This window comes from Lissotriton vulgaris, chromosome 10, assembly GCF_964263255.1.
Source record: "Lissotriton vulgaris chromosome 10, aLisVul1.2, whole genome shotgun sequence".
Lineage (NCBI taxonomy): Eukaryota > Metazoa > Chordata > Amphibia > Caudata > Salamandridae > Lissotriton > Lissotriton vulgaris.
In genome coordinates, this window is record NC_141698.1 from 874569589 (window position 1) to 874587456 (window position 17868).

Sequence of the window (17868 nt, forward strand, 5' to 3'; positions counted from 1 at the left end):
AGGACAAAAAAAGGAGCAAAAGATCCAGTGGAGTGGGATGATGAAAGCATGTCAGCTTTTACAAAATTCTCCTGTAACTGTATATGTTCCACATGCAGTTGTAATTTTATTGACCAGAACCAAAACTCAGTATCTCACACCTAGTCGGCTGGCTAAGTATGAGAGAATTCTTGTAGGTGCAGGTAATGTAACCATTGCCCGGTGTAATATTTTGAATCCAGCTACCCTACTACCAAATTCACTCACAACAGAAGTGAAAGGAGAAGTTGAGCATGACTGCCTTGATCTGACTGAGTATAGCACTAAATCACGCCCAGACATAAAAGAAGTGCCCCTAACTGAGGAAGATTACAAGCTTGTAGATGGCTCATGCATGAGACATGAGGACGGAGGCTTACGTGCTGCTTATGCAGTATGTACTTTGGGAGGTCCAGTGGAAGCATCCTATTTACATGGAGTCAAGTCTGCACACATAGCTGAATTGGTTGCATTGGCAAAAGTCTAGATATTTGGGAGGAACATGAAAATAACCATATACACTGATAGCCAGTATGGTTATGGGGTTGTGCATGACTTTGGCCAATTGTGGCTGCAAATGGAGTTTCTGACTTCTTCAGGTACTCCTATCAGAAATGGACATTTTGTGCAAGAGTTACTGGAAGCAATCCAGTTACCAAAAAGAATTGGCAGTGGTCAAGTGTGCTGCTCACAAATCTGGCGATGACAAAGTGACAGCAGGTAATCGATATGCTGACCAATTGGCCCAACATTGTGCAAAGTACAAAATGGCTATTAATAAAAAGATGGGGGTAAACGGAAACAGCTGCCAACTTCTGGTGCTTGAAGGAATAAAAACATGGGAAGAAGTGAGAGATTTGCAGAATGCAGCAGAACCAAAAGAAAAGGAAAGATGGAGAAAATGTGGTTGTCAGAGAAGGAATGAGGATGGTGTCATTCTTTACCTTGATGATATGCCTGTGTTGCCGGACTGTCTGCTTGTTCCTATGGCTAGATTGATACATGAAGACACACATTTGGTAAGAGATGCTATGATCCGCATTTTTAGACAGACATGGTTCAAATCGAAATTCAGAAACATAACGGAGGCACTCTTCCAGAGGTGCCTAGTTTGTCAGCAATTGAATCCCGGAAAGAAAACTGTAGTTTTGCCAGGAAAAATTGGAAAAGCAGAAGGCCCTTTCATACGATTACAACTTGATTTTATTCAGTTACCTCCTTGTCGAGGAATGAAGTACGTCCTTGCCATTGTCTGCCTATTTTCAAAGTGGGTGGAAGCTTACCCTACTCGCAGAAATGATAGCATTACTGTAGCCAAACTGTTACTTAGGGAACTGATACCACGGTAGTGTTTCCCAGTCACAGTTGAATCAGACAGAGGTGAGCATTTCCATAGCAAAATAATAAGACAAATTTGTGAAGCTTTCAAAACTATGCAGAAACTGCACTGTACATATCGCTCAGAGGCTTCTGGAGCGGTAGAACAACTGAATTGCACAATCAAATCGAGATTGGGAAAAATGTGTGAATCTACTCAGATGGAATGGCCAGATGCTTTGCCACTTGTTTTGATGGGACTCAGAAGTATTCCAGACCAGAACACAGGCTTGAGTCCACATGAGATACTGATGGGAAGAGCAATGCGGCAAGCATGGGTGCCAGGATACAAACTGATAAGCATATCTGATGATTTGGTACTAGAATATTGCAAGCAACTGGGTGACCAAGTGCGGTCTATCTCTCACCAGATTGGGTAAGACACCGTCGCAAGACCAACAACTCCAGGACATGACTTGAACCCAGGTGATTGGGTTGTAATAAAAAAACATACTCGGAAGAGTTGCCTTGCACCGAAGTGGGGAAAACCAAGACAAGTAATCCTGGTTACTACAACAGCTTTAAAGTGTGCAGGTGTGCCACAGTGGATCCATGCCAGCCATGCGAAGAAAGTGACTGAACCTGAAGAAACTGAGGCTGAAGGTTGTGCAGCTGAGGGGTCTCCAGAAATTGGTCCTGAAGTAGCTGAAGAAGAACAACCGAGCTCCAGTCAAGATGATTGGGTCCCAAAAATCGACCTGACTCTAGATCTAATAAGAACAAGAAGACAAACCTACTAAGATAGAGAGTGGGATAGAGAGGACGAGACAGGAATAGAAGAAGACAATCAGATCATCGAAATCCAAATCAAATCTGATGATGAGGAAGATCAGATAGGGAAAGAACAAATTATCGACACTCCTCCAAGAACTCCAGAGCCTGAAAAAGGGACAGATAGAAATTAGAGCAGAAGTTCAAGCGGAGGAAAATCAAAAGTTCAAAGTGCTTGAACAGGATCAGATAGCAGTAGATAAATTTGTTCAGGAAGAAGAAATTGAAACAAAACAAAGCCAAATCCAGCATATACCTGAACAAGGCCAGCTTAGCAACCAGACAGAAGAAGCTGAAATAAGACCTAGGACTAGTCAGACAGGAAGAGAAAAAGAAGACAATGAAGCAGATGTGCCACAACTGAACGAGAATAAAAGAGCACTTGAAGAAGGCCAAAACACAGTGCCAGTTAAGAGATTCAGAAAAGGAGATAGAGTACCTAGATTTGTCAAAAGACTGAGACTAAAATTAAAGACTATCGACGAAGAACTTGAACAGGAAAATCAAGACTCTAGTAAAACTGATCAGTCTGTGATAAAGCCTAAGAGAAGAAGTGCTCGGATAAAGAGACTGGATAACAAGTATCAGAGTCCTAAATGGACTTATCTGGTGTTGGAAGACTTTGAAAACCTTGAAATAAGTGACGAAAGTGATGAAGTATTGATTACTGACCAGACTGACGAAGAAGTGAAACCAACCTGAAAGTTGCCCTGAGTAAGCAACCTGTGCGAAGTTACAAAGAGCAGTTGAAATTTCTTTTTAGTCAAAAGTCTGATTCCTCTGTGAATGGAAGACCGAGAAGAAATATTTGTAAAACATGCTGCAAAGTATGTTTATGTAGTATATCATTAGTACTTATACTATGGATAGGACTAACAATAACTATTCCTTACATGTTGAGTAAAGATACTAATTTGTACCCTACTAAGCCAGTGACAAATGACACAGAAGAGCTGCAAACAAAAGATACACCACAAAGAGTAGGTACACAGAAGAAAGCACTTAGCCTTAGACAAACTAAAATGGACTTAGACGCACCAGATGAGGAAGGACTGCACTATAATAGTATCAAAAACAGAACTCATTTAAATGTATTTGCAAACCTTTTAGTACATTAAGTAGAAGCAATGGACATAGAGAACTGTTACGTCTGTATGAAGCTACCTACTTCCGTAGCTGAGGGTGTGACCTACCATCACTTGCCACTAACATATGGAATTTCCTGTAGTGTTTTAGCTAGTTTATTCTATAAGAGAGGACCTTTAAAGTATTATTATTCTAATTCAGATGTGATATTTTCTAAACTTCCTATTCGTGGAAATCTAAATCCTGTACATACTAAGAGTGATGTAACACGTTATATGGGTGAATACTTTCTAACTATAGGTACAATATAGGTACAATAGATTTAGGTGACACACATAGAGATTACATGAACAAGAGAAATTTTTTCTAAATGTGGCAGAGAAAAGAAGAGAAAGTTTCCAAAGAAAAGCAAATGATAAAAAAGGCAGAAAACTCCTAAATGGGTTGAAAATATAGGGAGCACCTCAAATGTTGGAGCTAATTCTGCTATGTTGCTGGATTTCGAAAAGAAGGGGAAACTTTGTCTTCACAGAGAAAAGACTAGTTATTATAATAACCTATTCATTGGTTCCAGTGAATGCGAACACAATTACAAGGTAATTGGAGGTTGGGGTTTCAAAAATGTGTCAGAACCTGTGTTTCATGGAATTTATTATATACGTGGGAACAAGGCTTATTTCAAATTGCCAGATCATTGGTATGGAATCTGTTATTTTGGTATTGTCTTCCCAAAGATATACCATGTAAATGAAGTCACTGGAAGCAATGAAAACACGAATGGATTAATACGAAGTAAAAGAGAAAGTGTGGGAGAAATAATAGGTGATATATTTAGTGCATTGATACCTACAGTGGGAGGGGCTCTGAATACACATAGAATCTGCAAATTGTCAACATTAGTAGATCGGTTATCAACTGACACTGCTGGAGGTTTCCTGATGGTCAATACCGAATTTGTTGCAATCAGATCTATGGTTCTACAAAATCGACTTGCTCTTGACACCCTATTGGCAAAGGAGGGCAGAGTCTGTAGAATGTTAAAAGCGCAACATTGTTGCAAGTATATTCCAGACAAAAGTGTTGAAATTAAGAAGTATGTGAAAAACATCACTACTTTTGAAAAAGAGCTTAAACCACTGGAGGTTGATAGTGCCTGGAAGAGACTAACTGATGGTCTCTCCTCTTTAGGTAGTTGGTTTTCTAATCTAGGTAAAAGTCTTGTGAGTAAAATACTGATGTCAATAGCGGAATTAGGTTTATTAGTGTTCATTATAATAATGTGCTGCAAATGTCGAAAACACAAAAATAAATATACTGTCAATAGGAGAGGGATAAAAAGAAATGTTGAAAAACTCGAACTAGAAGAAATGAATAATCAAATTTATGAAAAGAGTGAACAATTCTCATCCTAATAAAGATGCAGAGAAAAAGCTAAATAGAAATTTTGAAGAGATTGAAATGGGTGAAATGTGAAAAGTTGGCACCTGGTTCCATTAATAGTGATGATAGTAAATATCATCAAAGAGGGGATTGATGGAGCAAGGATTCGCACGTTAAGCAACTTGCTTGTATTCATGAACCTCCAATAACGTTAATAAAATAACCAACATGTCGTTTTACTAATTTTGCACATTTTTCATTATACGGGGTGACCGAGTGAAGCTTGCTTATGGAAAGGGGCGACCAATCGGTCCCCCCGAACGTATGGTGGAGTACCACGATCCCCCCGGGAAGCCATCTTGGGCGGGAGGCGAGTCTCGGCTGGTATGCCCGAAGCGGCGTAGCCGGGGCGCGCCTTTTTCCCGCCCTAGAGTGGGCTGGCCTAGACACCAACGCGGCCGGCCACGCCCTCGGAGGCAGGCGGGGGCGGGTTCACGCCCACCCTGAAGACGGATAAAAGGAGCGGAAGCCAAGAAAGCATCCTCTTGTTCCTGTGCTCTGAAGCTGCACCTCCCCGCTGCACGTGAGCTCGAGACGGAACGAAGAGCAATTTTGAGCGTTGTAATCCCTCTTTTTGTCTTACAGATATCCCGTCTAAGAATGCCCAAGAAGGTCGGAAAGCGGGTCGGTACCGAGGAGATGCTCCGCATACTCATGAAGGAGATAGCCGATCTAAAGAGAAAGGTTGAGGCTAAGGACGGGGAGGGAGGACCGAAACGGCCTTTACAGGGAACAATTCCCGGTGGAAAGAGCAAGAGGCCAAGAAGGGGAGCACTTGGGGGGGAGACCCCGGTTCCCGAAGCGCCACGAGAGGAGCCAACCCCGGCGCCAAAGGAGGGGAATCCAATCCCTGTGGTGGTCACCCCTGCGAACAGGGAGGATATGCCCCCCGAGTTAGCGGCGCAATTGGCAGCGTGGTTGGGAAACGATAGCGAGGGCGCCACGGCTGATGACGCCCGGGCAGTGATGAGGCAACTGCGGGAATCTAGGGAGGCTGCGAAGACGCCATCTTCTGTTCCCTCACAGGTCCCGGCGGTTGGAAGTACAGCAGGCCCAAGTTCGGCGACAAGCGTGGGGTCTACTTCAGGTAAGCGGCCATTGCCGATTGCGGGGGGGGAGTCTGAACCTTCTCGAAAGGAGAAGATTGCCCAGCACGTCCCACTAGAAGTCAAGGAATTGATTTGGGCGGATAAATATGTAAACATGTTTTCATTGCTTACCGACCATTACGAGATCGAGCATGTAAAGAGTCAAAAGGAGCTCATGCATCCGAGTGTTTGGCGCGCAAAAATGGCCGCCTTTAAGGTCGACGAGACCATTGGTACTTGGGGCAGAGCGTGGGGAATTTTTACTTCCATCATGGGGGAGCGCAGACCTGAGTTGTTGACCGAGTTACCCATTTATCAGTCACGTATTATGGAGTATTCTGTGGCATATGGGGGCAATCAGTGGTTCTGCTATGATAATCTGTTTAGAAAAGCTAAAGAACACAACCCGTTGTTGTCTTGGGATTGTTACGACTCTGTGTCTTGGCAAAAAATGGAGAGTACAGGGATGTTGAAGGTGCCATTAGTAGGGAGTAACGGGGGGGAATCCTCCCGCCAAAACTCTGGGACGCCCTTTCGGACGGGTACAGGTAACGAGTTCCACACGAAGCCGAGTGGCAACACAGGTAAAAGGGGGATCTGTTGGAATTTTAACAGGGGCAAATGTACCAGGCCCCAGGGGTCATGCAAATTCAGACATGAGTGTGGGGGGTGCGGGCAGCCATCCCATCCTGAGTCCATGTGCAGAGCCAAAACGGGTGATAACGGTGGTAAGGGAGGCGCCAAACAGGTCTAATATAGTCCGAGGGGCGCCTTTACCGACCCCGATTGATACCATGGCAATGATTCCTTGGCTCAGCGAATACCCAGATCATGCTTCCGCTGGGGTGTTACGGAACGGGTTTTCATATGGTTTCCGCATCCCAGTGGGGGACTTTCAGGGGGTACCGGACTGTAAGAATCAAATGTCGGTCTTACAGCACACGGCAGTGGTGCAGGTAAAGATTGGGAAAGAGGTGACTCGAGGTCGTGTCGCCGGTCCATTCGATTTGCCTCCAGTTGCTAATTTTGTGTGTTCTCCTCTAGGGGTGGTTCCCAAGAAGGACCCGGGTGAGTTTCGGCTGATACACAATTTGTCAGCCCCACATGGTCTTTCCGTGAATGACGCGATAGACCCGGAAGTATGTTCGGTGCGGTACGCATCTTTCGATGAGGCCGTTGCCATGTTGAATCGCCTGGGGCCCGGGACGCTGATGGCCAAATCGGACATCGAGTCAGCGTTCCGGTTGCTCCCGGTACACCCAGACGATCAGCGTCTCCTTGGTTTTCAGTTTCAGGGTCGCTATTACATGGATAAATGTATGCCAATGGGATGCTCGATTTCATGTGCCTATTTCGAGAAATTCAGTTGTTTTCTGCAGTGGGTATTCACGAGGAAGACAGGTTTTCAACATGTTATGCACTATCTCGATGACTTTCTGTTTCTGGGGGCAGCCGGGGATTCTGAGTGTGGACAGGCCTTACATGAATTTTGTGTTCTAATGAATCAATTCGGTGTGCCATTGGCGCCAGGTAAGACGGTGGGTCCCTCGACCTTGATCGAGTTCCTGGGGATCGAGCTCGACTCGGTGGAAGGTTGTTTTCGTTTACCTAAAGAAAAAGTGTTAAAATTCAGGTTATCCCTTGAGACATGTATTCGTGCAACGAAAGTGAACTTGCATCAATTGCAACAGGTGGTTGGTCAGTTGAATTTTGCCCTAAGAGTAATGCCGATGGCACGGACCTTTTCCCGCTCGATTGCACAGTCCATGGTCGGCTTGAAGGAAGGACATCATCGTACGAGACTCTCGGCAGAGGTTCGCCAGGACATGCGCATTTGGATTGCATTCCTGGCGGATTTCAATGGTCGAATTGTCTGGAATAAACCGGCAGTGTCTTCCGAGGAGTTGGGGCTATGGACAGACTCGGCGGGAAGTGTGGGTTTTGGCGCCATATTGGGTACACAATGGTCGGCTCAAAAATGGCCGTCATGGTGGCATGAGTGCGGGTTGACGAGTAACATTGCTTTTCTCGAACTGTTCCCTATTCTGGTGGCCTTGAAAACATGGCCAGAAGGGTTTAGGGGTCACTCTGTGGTGTTCTGGTCTGATAACATGACCGTGGTTGAGTGTATCAATAGTCAGGCAGCACGTTGCAAATTGATTCTGAGACTGCTCAAGGAAATTGTGTTGTTGTGCATGCAACTAAATGTACTGTTTAGGGCGCGACACGTGCCGGGGGTGATGAACCAAGCGGCTGATGCGCTCTCTCGTTTCCGTATGCAGGCCTTCTGGGGTTTTCTGCCCACAGCGGACCCGGTGGCGGCACCCTTTCCCGAAGCTCTCTGGTCTCTCGGTGCCCCGAACTACAAGACCTCGTGGGAGAGAGTTTAGCACCCAGGACGAGGAAGGCATATGAAGGGGCGTTCCGTTCCTATTGGGCCTTTTTGGGTACTGCCGGGAGGGAGCTTTGGGGTCTGGAAGAGTGTGTAGTGAGATTCCTGCTCTCTTTACGTCACGCAGGCAAGTCAGTAGCTACGGCCCAGAGGCATCGGGCCGCCATTTCCTTCATGGCAAGGGCTCATGGGATCCAGGACCCGACAGCGTCTTTCATTGTGCAGAAAGCGCTACGTGGGTGGCAACGCCTTGAGGGTCGCAGAGTAGACGATAGGCACCCGATAGGTCTGGATAGGTTGGCCCTGTTATTATCCGTGCTACCGGTAACATGTTCATCCCAGTACGAAGCAGGGTTGTTCCGAGCCGCATTTGCATTAGCATTCCATGGGGCTATGCGGGTAAGCGAATTGGTGGCAAAGAACAAGCAGGATACGATGGGGGGACTGTGCCGGGAACACATTCAGGTGAGGGAGGAGACGATGACGGTCTCGTTTGTCAAGTCCAAATCCGATCAGGATGCAATCGGGGACTGCGTAATCATCCAGAGGATCCCCGGGTCTGCCCGGTGCCCTGTTGGGTGCGTAGAGGCATATTTAGCACAGAGGGTGGCAGCATGGGGGGGGACCTTGTTAAGACACGCTGACGCCACCCCACTACGAGGTTTCAGTTTCAGCGGGTGCTTGCGATGTCGATTTCTGCCGCGGGCTTGAACCCCGGCGACTTTGGGACCCATTCCTTTCGGATAGGGGCTGCTACGGAAGCTACAGCCAGGGGTCTGAATGTTGAACAAGTAAAACGTGTGGGGCGTTGGTCCTCGAACTGTTATAAGAGGTATGTGCGGTTGCACATGTTGTGAAGCTGTAACGATGTACTCACGCTTCTTGTTTTTGTTTGGTTTTCAGTTACGCAAGCCTACGAGGCGGGGCGGACTGTCCAGTCGACCCGACACCGGGGGGCCAGCGGTCAGACATTACCGGCTGTGAAAAAGGAGGTGTGGGTCGTGGGCCACTCATACGTGAGGCGTGCCGCGGACGTATTCAAAGCAGGTGACATGATTCACGTGGCTGGGGAATACGGGTACAGTGTGTCCTTCTACGGAAAGGGCGGGCTCTGTATTGACCAGTTTCGAACATTTTTCGAGGGTTTGTTAGGGCGGACAAGGTCACCGCCGTCTGTAGTCATAGTACATCTTGGGGGCAATGATTTGGTGACCACTGGTAGACGACTTCTTCTTGAGGCGATGCTTTTCACGGTAAGTTGGTTGGCGAGAAGAGTTCCAGGGTGCACAATTGCATGGTCCCATATGATCCCACGGAAAGTGTGGCGGGGGGCTATTTCTGTTTCTGCTCTGAATCATTCAGTAAGGAAAATTAATAATAAAGTGAGTAGACTGTTCCGTTCAAGTACACTGCATTCTATTTCGCATGGTTGTATTAAAGGGGACAGTATGTATTCGGGGGATGGTGTTCATTTGTCCCGGATGGGGAACGAGTTACTCATAGGAGACCTGATAGCCTGGCTAAAGACTTTATGAAATGACCTTTAGGCAGGAGTGTTGTGGGGGGTCCGGATAGCCGGTCAACTATCCGGCCTGTGGCGGTAAGGTCATGATCGGTGAGCAGTAATTCGAAGATCCCTATGAGGGGGCGTCACCCATTACGGATGGGAGCGCGCGGGGGAGGTGGCCAATTGGCCCCTCAACGGGGAGGCGGTCCTGTCTAAGGAGAGGCCGCCGGAAGGAAAGGAAAGGTGGTCAAGGCCCCTTCCTGGATAGGAGGGGCTACGGCCCCTCCTGGGGAATTTCCCGGGGCCAGGACATCTGCGACGGCAGATGGGTAAGTTGTGTGGGGTGCGGGAGGGGGTTTACGCTACCTTTTTAGACACCTCACACGAGTCCTCGAACGACCGTTAAATGGCGTCGAGTTTATTGGGGCCCCCGTCAAGTACAAAGGGAAATTGGTAGATGCACTTGAGGTACGCCTCTGTGCGGTCGCTCCTCTCACAAGTGAGGGGGGTATTTCTGGTTTAGGGATCTGACACCGGTTACGACCTTGCCGTTGGCCCTTAACGTTAGGATGTACGATTTCAAGTCAAATGTTTTGTAGGATGTTAGTTCGGCTAGGAGAACCTTTGTATTAGAGATCTGTTAAGGTTAGCCAAACATCGTAATGTGGAAATGAAATTGTACATTATATGAAACTGTTATTTTAATGTTTTCTTTTGTTTCATATTTTAATAAATACGGCCGGGAAGGGTGACTCCCTTCCCGCCTTCCAAAAGCTCAAGAACTGTTTCCGGTTTCCCAATTCTTGGGGATTGTGTTGAGAGGGGGTGGCGGGTATCTCGGCCATATGTATTTATTAACCCTAATACGCTTGCATATTAAAATGGCCGCTGCTATGCGGGAATTTAGACTGCGCATGCGTCGGTCACAACCATGTGACGTGACGTGCTGTATTCAATGTCTTGGTGGGAAAAGAGTTGCACATGCGCAATGAAACTAAGACGGCTGCTCTGTGTTCTCACATGCTCAAAGCTTGCATTGCTGCTTTCGCTAAGCTGTTCGTTCTGCTTAAAACATAATGCTATAGTATTATAAAGTAATGGGTGAAGTATAGAAATTCATGCTATACAGTGAAATCATTTTTTCTATGTTTTAAATCTGTTTCTTTTCCATTTTATGTACACTTCGAAACTTGGCCCAAAATTGTAACACTGTACTCCATCTTGATTAAAACTGCGTCTGCGCGAGATCCGCGAGTCTCCAGAGCAGATGACCTTTGAATTACAGCCAAGGAGCTGATTGACCGAAGAGATGCTCCTGGGAACCTGAACTGTGACCCAACTGAACGAAATTGAACTGTACTACAGTAGCAACAAATGTATACGAATATTGTATTCACCATTATGAGCTGAAAGGCATATGTCATGAGAACCTGGAATTTAAGGGGTGATACAGAAATTGAATATTAAGCCTGAGAAAGTCTAAAATTTAGGTGGTGTGATGACCTAACCTCCTCTTTTGTCCAATCAAAATTGGGGATACTTACACTTGCAACATTGTGGGGTGGTACACTGACCCGAAAAACAGTATAACTAGCGTAGTTTTAGCTAGAGAAATTGTCCGACTTGTCCGAATAGCTGACCTGTCACTGACCCAATGCACTCAATAGGTGACTAACACAGAGAGCTGCGGAGCACTCTGTTGGGAGGTTCGAAAAACCCATTTTGGGGTTTTGACAATTGAAAGTACTGGCGAAGCACTTTGCTGGGAGGTTCAAGAACCCAATCGGGGTTATTGGCAGATTCCTTGCAGAGAGGGAGTAGCGCAGGCGTTGCAACCGAAGCTGCAGGTGTTGGTCGTACCCTTTGGTGAACCCGTTTCTGATCCAAATTCTGGGGTTATCCTGTCCTGACTGTCCATGAGCTGCATCTGCTCGCCTACTGGCACTTAAGACCTTGAGGGTTCTTCCTGTCTTTTCCAAAACTGAACCGTGGCCAGGGTTGGTCTTCACTCTATCCTAGGTAAATATAAAGTCTGTATGGGTGATTGTTTTTCTATATTTGCATTCCAAAATTCTTGAATATTGCAAAGCTTAATTGCATATGCTCCTTTTCCCCCCTGTCCCTTTGTAAAAGAAATATTCATGTATTACTGACCTTAGCATGTTACATTTTTCAACCCACCTATAGTCAATTGCTAAATCATTTTCTATTTTAGTTTATGTTCCTTTTTCTTTCCCTCCCTTTAGGAGATAAGCTGAAATTATTAGTGTGTTCCAAATCTTACCTACCCTATAGTATTGATCTTGAATTGCAATAAGTTCTTCTTTAAAACTGCTGCTTTTTATTGCAAAAGTCTTTGGGTTTAGCATGTTCCTTTTCTTTACACTCCTTTAATCAAGTTGCGAAAGATTGTTATCTAAATATAGCATGTTCCTTGTTCTTACCTTCCCATTATTCTAAGTTCCTAAATCCTTAGCATTCTCTATCTCTTGCATAGCTATACGTTATTCATGATTTTGATTATAGATAGCTTAATTTGTTTTAATCTTATGCTCATGACATATGATGATGAAGATGATTAGATAAAACTTTGAACCTACCCAGAGTCTGTGGTTATTTCATATTTTTCCAAATGTTTCATAACTGTTCTTGACTACCTGATTTAAAAACTCAACTCCCTGATCCTATGTGTTTAGGTTCCTAGTATCTATTTTGCTAGGTTATAGATATAGGAATTTGTAGTATAGAATCTCAAGTTATACTGATAGTATAGCGTGAGTTACCAAGGTAAATGATTAAAGTATATAGATTTTGAAATTATGGGCCAAGGTGAGTATTAGGAAATATTTCCTAGCTGGGTGACCTGCGTGCTCTATCACCTTATTGTTCAGCATAACCGCATTGTACATGATGCACTGGGAACATTGGTTTCAACACGGAGAGTCATTGTGATGGCACTTGGAAAAAGAGAAACATATTGAAATTTATTGAGGATGTGATTCTGGCACTGTATCGTAAGCATGGGGAGAAATTAAGGTTTAGGACATGAAAGGGTATTTAGGTTCAATGGTACCAGTTAGAGAAGATGAGGTTTTTTTGGTGTGAGTGTATTACAATAGCATTATGTGCCAGATAAAAAAATTTAGTATGTGTTTGCAAAGCAAATGATTTGCAAAATATCATGGTTTGCGACCACAAAGTACATCTGCACGATGTACAAAAGTAATTTTAAGAATAGGAAAAGCCTTCTCGACTCGCAAAAGGGCTTTTGTGACCTACTCTGAATTGCAAGCAGAAGAAGGAGTTAAAACAGTTTTCTCCTCCTATATGTTAATAGCAGTGACACAAAATGATGGTTTATGGACAAACAAAGGTGGTCGCAAGCCATTTATTTACCGATAGATTCCATAGCTGTCCATTGGGACAGCTTGCCTTTTGAGAATCATAGTGAGTGGCCAATCGAAGGCGGAGCTTAGCATTCTCTCTCTGATGTGTTCTATGGGTATCAACATTTTTAAGCAGCACCTATCCTTAAAAAGAACATGATTGCTTAAACATATTTTCATCCAGGAAATGGGTTCTGGGATGTCAGTGGCTTAGCAAGGAGGGGTGGTCCGCCCCGGGCGGCACAGGTTTCGGGGGCAGCGGCCTCCCCTCCGGTCTTACCTGCAGCTGGTAGCAAAACACAGAAATCGCCACCAGCATCCACCCCCTCACTCTTATATTCGCAAACGCAGGTGCCGTCAAAGGCTGCAAAAGGCCCAGCTATGTCACTGTGGGATGTAGATCTGCTGTACTTCCAGACCTCCATTCCTGCATTTGCAGCAGTTCATAGGAGGGGAGAGAGTCACAAAATGCCTTCTGTCTCATTAATATTCATGAGACATGAGAGTTTGTGACTCTTGGCTGATTAGTACTTCAGTTGCATCGCAAAATAAACCTTTGTATATTTAACACATAGTGGTATTCAAACAGGACTTAGTACATCGGGCTCTATACTCTCAGTCCATAAAACTGTATGTAGATATGAAAATTAAATTTTTAGGGTTACCTAGCCTGTTCTGCACAGAAATTAACAGTACAGCCATAATTCTCAACATTTTGATATAAAGGATTTGAGTTTTAAGCATCATCTTAAATAATCGAAAATCTCCTTGCAGGCTAAGCAAATAGTTGAATGGTTCCATTCTTCAAACTGATACACAACTCTACAGCAGCGTTCTGGTTAACTAGGCTATTTGGTTTTGCTCAAACAATATTATGAATTTATAGCATTCCCTAAATGTTAGTATAACTCAAGCTCATGTTGTACATTATATATTGATAAAAGCTGAGAACATATGGATTCTCCTATTACCCCTGAAATAAACGCACATTTCCTCACATATGCATGCACACTCAATTTTGAAGAAGCGTATTTGCCCTTGAGACCCATCAACAATTTAGGGGCTATAAGAGTTTAAGAACATCTGGAGTAGTAGGCAGATTTGTATTTGCGCAGATGAATGTGTATCCCACCAGGGTATCATTTCTGGCGGTTACAACCGGTAAACCAAAATCTTCAATCATGGGCTTCTGTTCAAAGTAGCCCAATAACGTTAAATAAATGTATTTTTAATTAATCTGTATTTGTGCCTGTAATTTTACAATTTACCAAAGTGTTTAAACGTCCATTTACAGATAACAACGACTTTGCTAAACACAATTACCAATTCGTATTTATATTTCATAGACTTATGAACTATAAAATAATGGATTTAAAAGATTCAGTTCAAATTTGTACTAGCATTAGTGCAAAGAGACTTGTCAGGGATTTTACATCGCATCCTGGCGGTGGGTTGTTTTTGTCAAGCTGCCTAATTTCGATAGCACAAATTGTTTCACTTAGTCATTCTTAAGTGGCAATTAAAATCTGGAATAAGTGTCCAAAATTCATTAGTCAACCTACGTGTAGCAGGGCATCATATGACATACACTAGTGATGCTGAAAGAGAAAAGCTTGAAAGATGGATGTGGGGGACGTGTGACCTTACGAAATTGGATGGGAAACGAACACAGATGAAATCGCTTGTGAGAAACGTGTATGCTACAACCGACATCAAACATTGGCAATCCCAATTTCTGTCTTTTAAGGAATGTTGTATGGTAATGTTAAGCACTGAAGTAAATAGCATAGGAATAGATATTGATTTATGTGGAAGCTCAGAACTGTAGAATAATATAGGTGTAGGTTAAAAGGCCAGATGACAGTTGCACTCTCAAGCCAGACCTAAACATTCATGTAAGTTAATGACTGCCTTCCTCCCATCTCTGTTGCCGCTGGAGAAAACACCTTAAATTATCTAGTTAACACTTAATAGCATTATAGATGTGTGTGTCCCTGGAAGTTCAAGCTCAGGCCTCTGAATAAATAAGCAAAATGATCACAGCTGTGTGGCGGGCAAGCACATTTTTTTGTGGAAGCTCACAACTTCTGTCCAATCAAACATGTAAATCTGGCCCCTAACATGTGGACTGAGCCAAAGCTCCTCTCTATAGTGATGCTCACATAATTGTCTGGCAACAGCTGTGCTGCCAAGCCAGACCATAGAAAGGATATGTTGTGCTACTGGCTAAAACTGTTCACCTATATTTTGTAACTTGAAAATGAGGTTGTAAATAAGGTTATACATTGGTTGCATTTATGTGACATTGTTTGTCACATCATGTACAGTCTATCTCAAATAATGTGCAATTCTTAAACACAATGTAAATGGGTAAGACACCGATAGGCAACATTTACAGAATTGCCTCAAAGTATGCAGATGTCACATTTAAAAAAAAGAAAATGTGTGTGTGCATGAATTGCATGCTTTATGCGTCTGGGTGAAAATGCGATTACTATGTGAAGCTGCTTAATGCACATGTAAATGGACGTAATGTGACTGTATAAGAGCACTAAGTCGATTTCAAATACAGAAGTGGAGCATGCAAATGTTTATTTGTGAGTTTTATAATACGTAGTTGGACGTATGATGTGTAATGAGACACCCTTTACCCTACGAAAAATATGTATGATAGACCAACAGTAAAACACCGGCATACCATCACAGCACTGTTGAGTGGAAAGCCAACCCCCTCAGACATTGTTGGAAGACACATAAAGATGGTTAAAAGACGAAGAAATAATCTACCCCCACACAGCCTGGGAAAAGAAGGCAAGCATTTTCCTTGCAGCGCTAGACAGTCACTTCTGCTTCTTCATGTTATAGAGTTGTGAGCATCCATAAGTACACGCTCGTTACTGTTACACTGCAGTCATGTGTAATTGCTTACACGGACGCCAACCCCTACCCCCTCCACCTATCCTCTCCCCCCTCCCCCCGAGGTCGGCGCCCCATCCACAGGCCAGCGCACAGCGCGGCTGCACCAGTCACACTGCCCTAAAGCCGGCCCAGTTTGAAGGGGTGGAAAGGGGGCCATATATAAGGGGACTACGATTTGCCAATAAATCAAATGGAGTGTAAATAAGATGCACCACTGGTACAGTAAAACATGTGTAACTGAGGTAAAGGAGGCAGTTCGTGCCTCAAACATTTTTAACCATGGTGCACGGGACACTAAGAATTAATTATATAGGTACATACCTACGAGTGCTACTCTCTAGGGCATTCATTTGGGAGCAGGACATGTGGCACTATGTGAGACATGTCAGTATTGGATTGCGTAATACTGTGGTTGATCCATTGCTCACCATTTCAAAATGGTGTTGAATATAATGAATGGTGTTGAATATAATAAGTAAAAGGTGACATGCAACACGAATGTTCTTAATTATGCCAGTGGGAGAGTAATGTAGCTTGAAATATATGTCTGTTTTCACAGGTGTGCATAAAAATACACACATATCTTCCAAGTGAAGCCCGTGAGGTGAAAACAGAATAAAGAGAAAAGTGTGACTACTCGGCAACATTCATTTTAAAATGTGTAATAGATAAACAGCCATTGGCGATGTGCTAGCGTAATTTTATGAAGTATAATAGTACTAAAACGACACCGCTAAGCAAAAAAACTCCCACTGCCTATTTTAAACATATGGCTCCTTCATGGGTAAAAGGACTATTTTAATTATGGTTTGCATCTAGCCATTACCCCCTCATGGGCCCTCCCCGTCCCAGTCCTTACCACGTGAGGCAGTCCTGCCTCCACCCAGCCAATCAAAACGCCAGAAATCCAAAGGTCGAAGGTGACATAAGCCCCTCCCACCCACCGCCATGCCTGTTTTTTTTCTGCTCCGACGGCTGTCGGAACGCTGGTGCTCCCGGTTCCTGCCTCTGTTCCTGTTTGCTTCTGGGTGTTTTGGCGGTGCCGTGAGTGTTTCTTTAGCATTTTTAAATGCTTCTGTTTATGGTCTTTTCATGTTTTTACCAGCGCGGCCGCTCCGGTCCTCCGGCCGGCCACGCTCCTGTTCTGGGGTCAGGATGCTCCCCGTTCATGTGCTGGGCTGGGGCGGGGAGCCATCCTGGTGTTCTGGCCCCAGGTCGTTCCGGCGCTGGTGCTTTAGTGCAGTGGCCGGCCGCTGCGGCCATGTTCTTCATATGTGGCTGTGGGTGGAGACTGCAGGGCTGCCCTTTTTTGTTTATTTTCTGTTCTCACATATGAGATTACTGTTTGGGGCAGTGTTTCCTGGAGGTTGCTGGGCACTTCCTTTCGATACCACCACCATTGTGTGTTGGGTGTTTTCCTGGTGCTCGCTTCGGCAGCACATTTACTAAGCTTGGAACGATACAGAGTAGATTAGCATGGTCCCTGCACAAGGATGACATGCATATTTGTGAAGCGTTCCATATATGGGGTTTACTCCTTTACTCGCCATGTTTGAGGGGACTTCCTCTCCGGTGCATCCACGGAGCTGTTGCTCATTGGTATGTCATATGCCTCTGGTGTCACAGGCTATCATGTGCTGAGGGTTCAAGTCCTGCCTATGCTGTCACTGTGACTTGGGATGTTCATTTTCGTGCTGTGCTTTGGAAATTTGCATTCTCTTTGTCCACGTAGCATCTTTTGCAGTTTTTCTTGGACTGTTTTGCGCTGTCTGCGCTGCTGGTGCATGCGGCTATGCCATCATCTCTTGTTGGTGGGATCGTGGACGTTTTTTCCCTGTTGGGGTATGCGTTCGGGGATGGTCCATGAGATTTCTGGCGTTTTGT

At 44.6% G+C, this 17868-nt stretch overlaps 1 non-coding gene across 1 annotated transcript; it reads left to right on the forward strand.

The window, feature by feature from the left end:
- Positions 1-17405: 17405 nt before the first annotated feature.
- LOC147688931 (U6 spliceosomal RNA) lies at positions 17406-17512 on the forward strand. The gene has a single exon (XR_015300790.1). It is a non-coding gene; the product is annotated as a U6 spliceosomal RNA (small nuclear RNA).
- Positions 17513-17868: the final 356 nt, after the last annotated feature.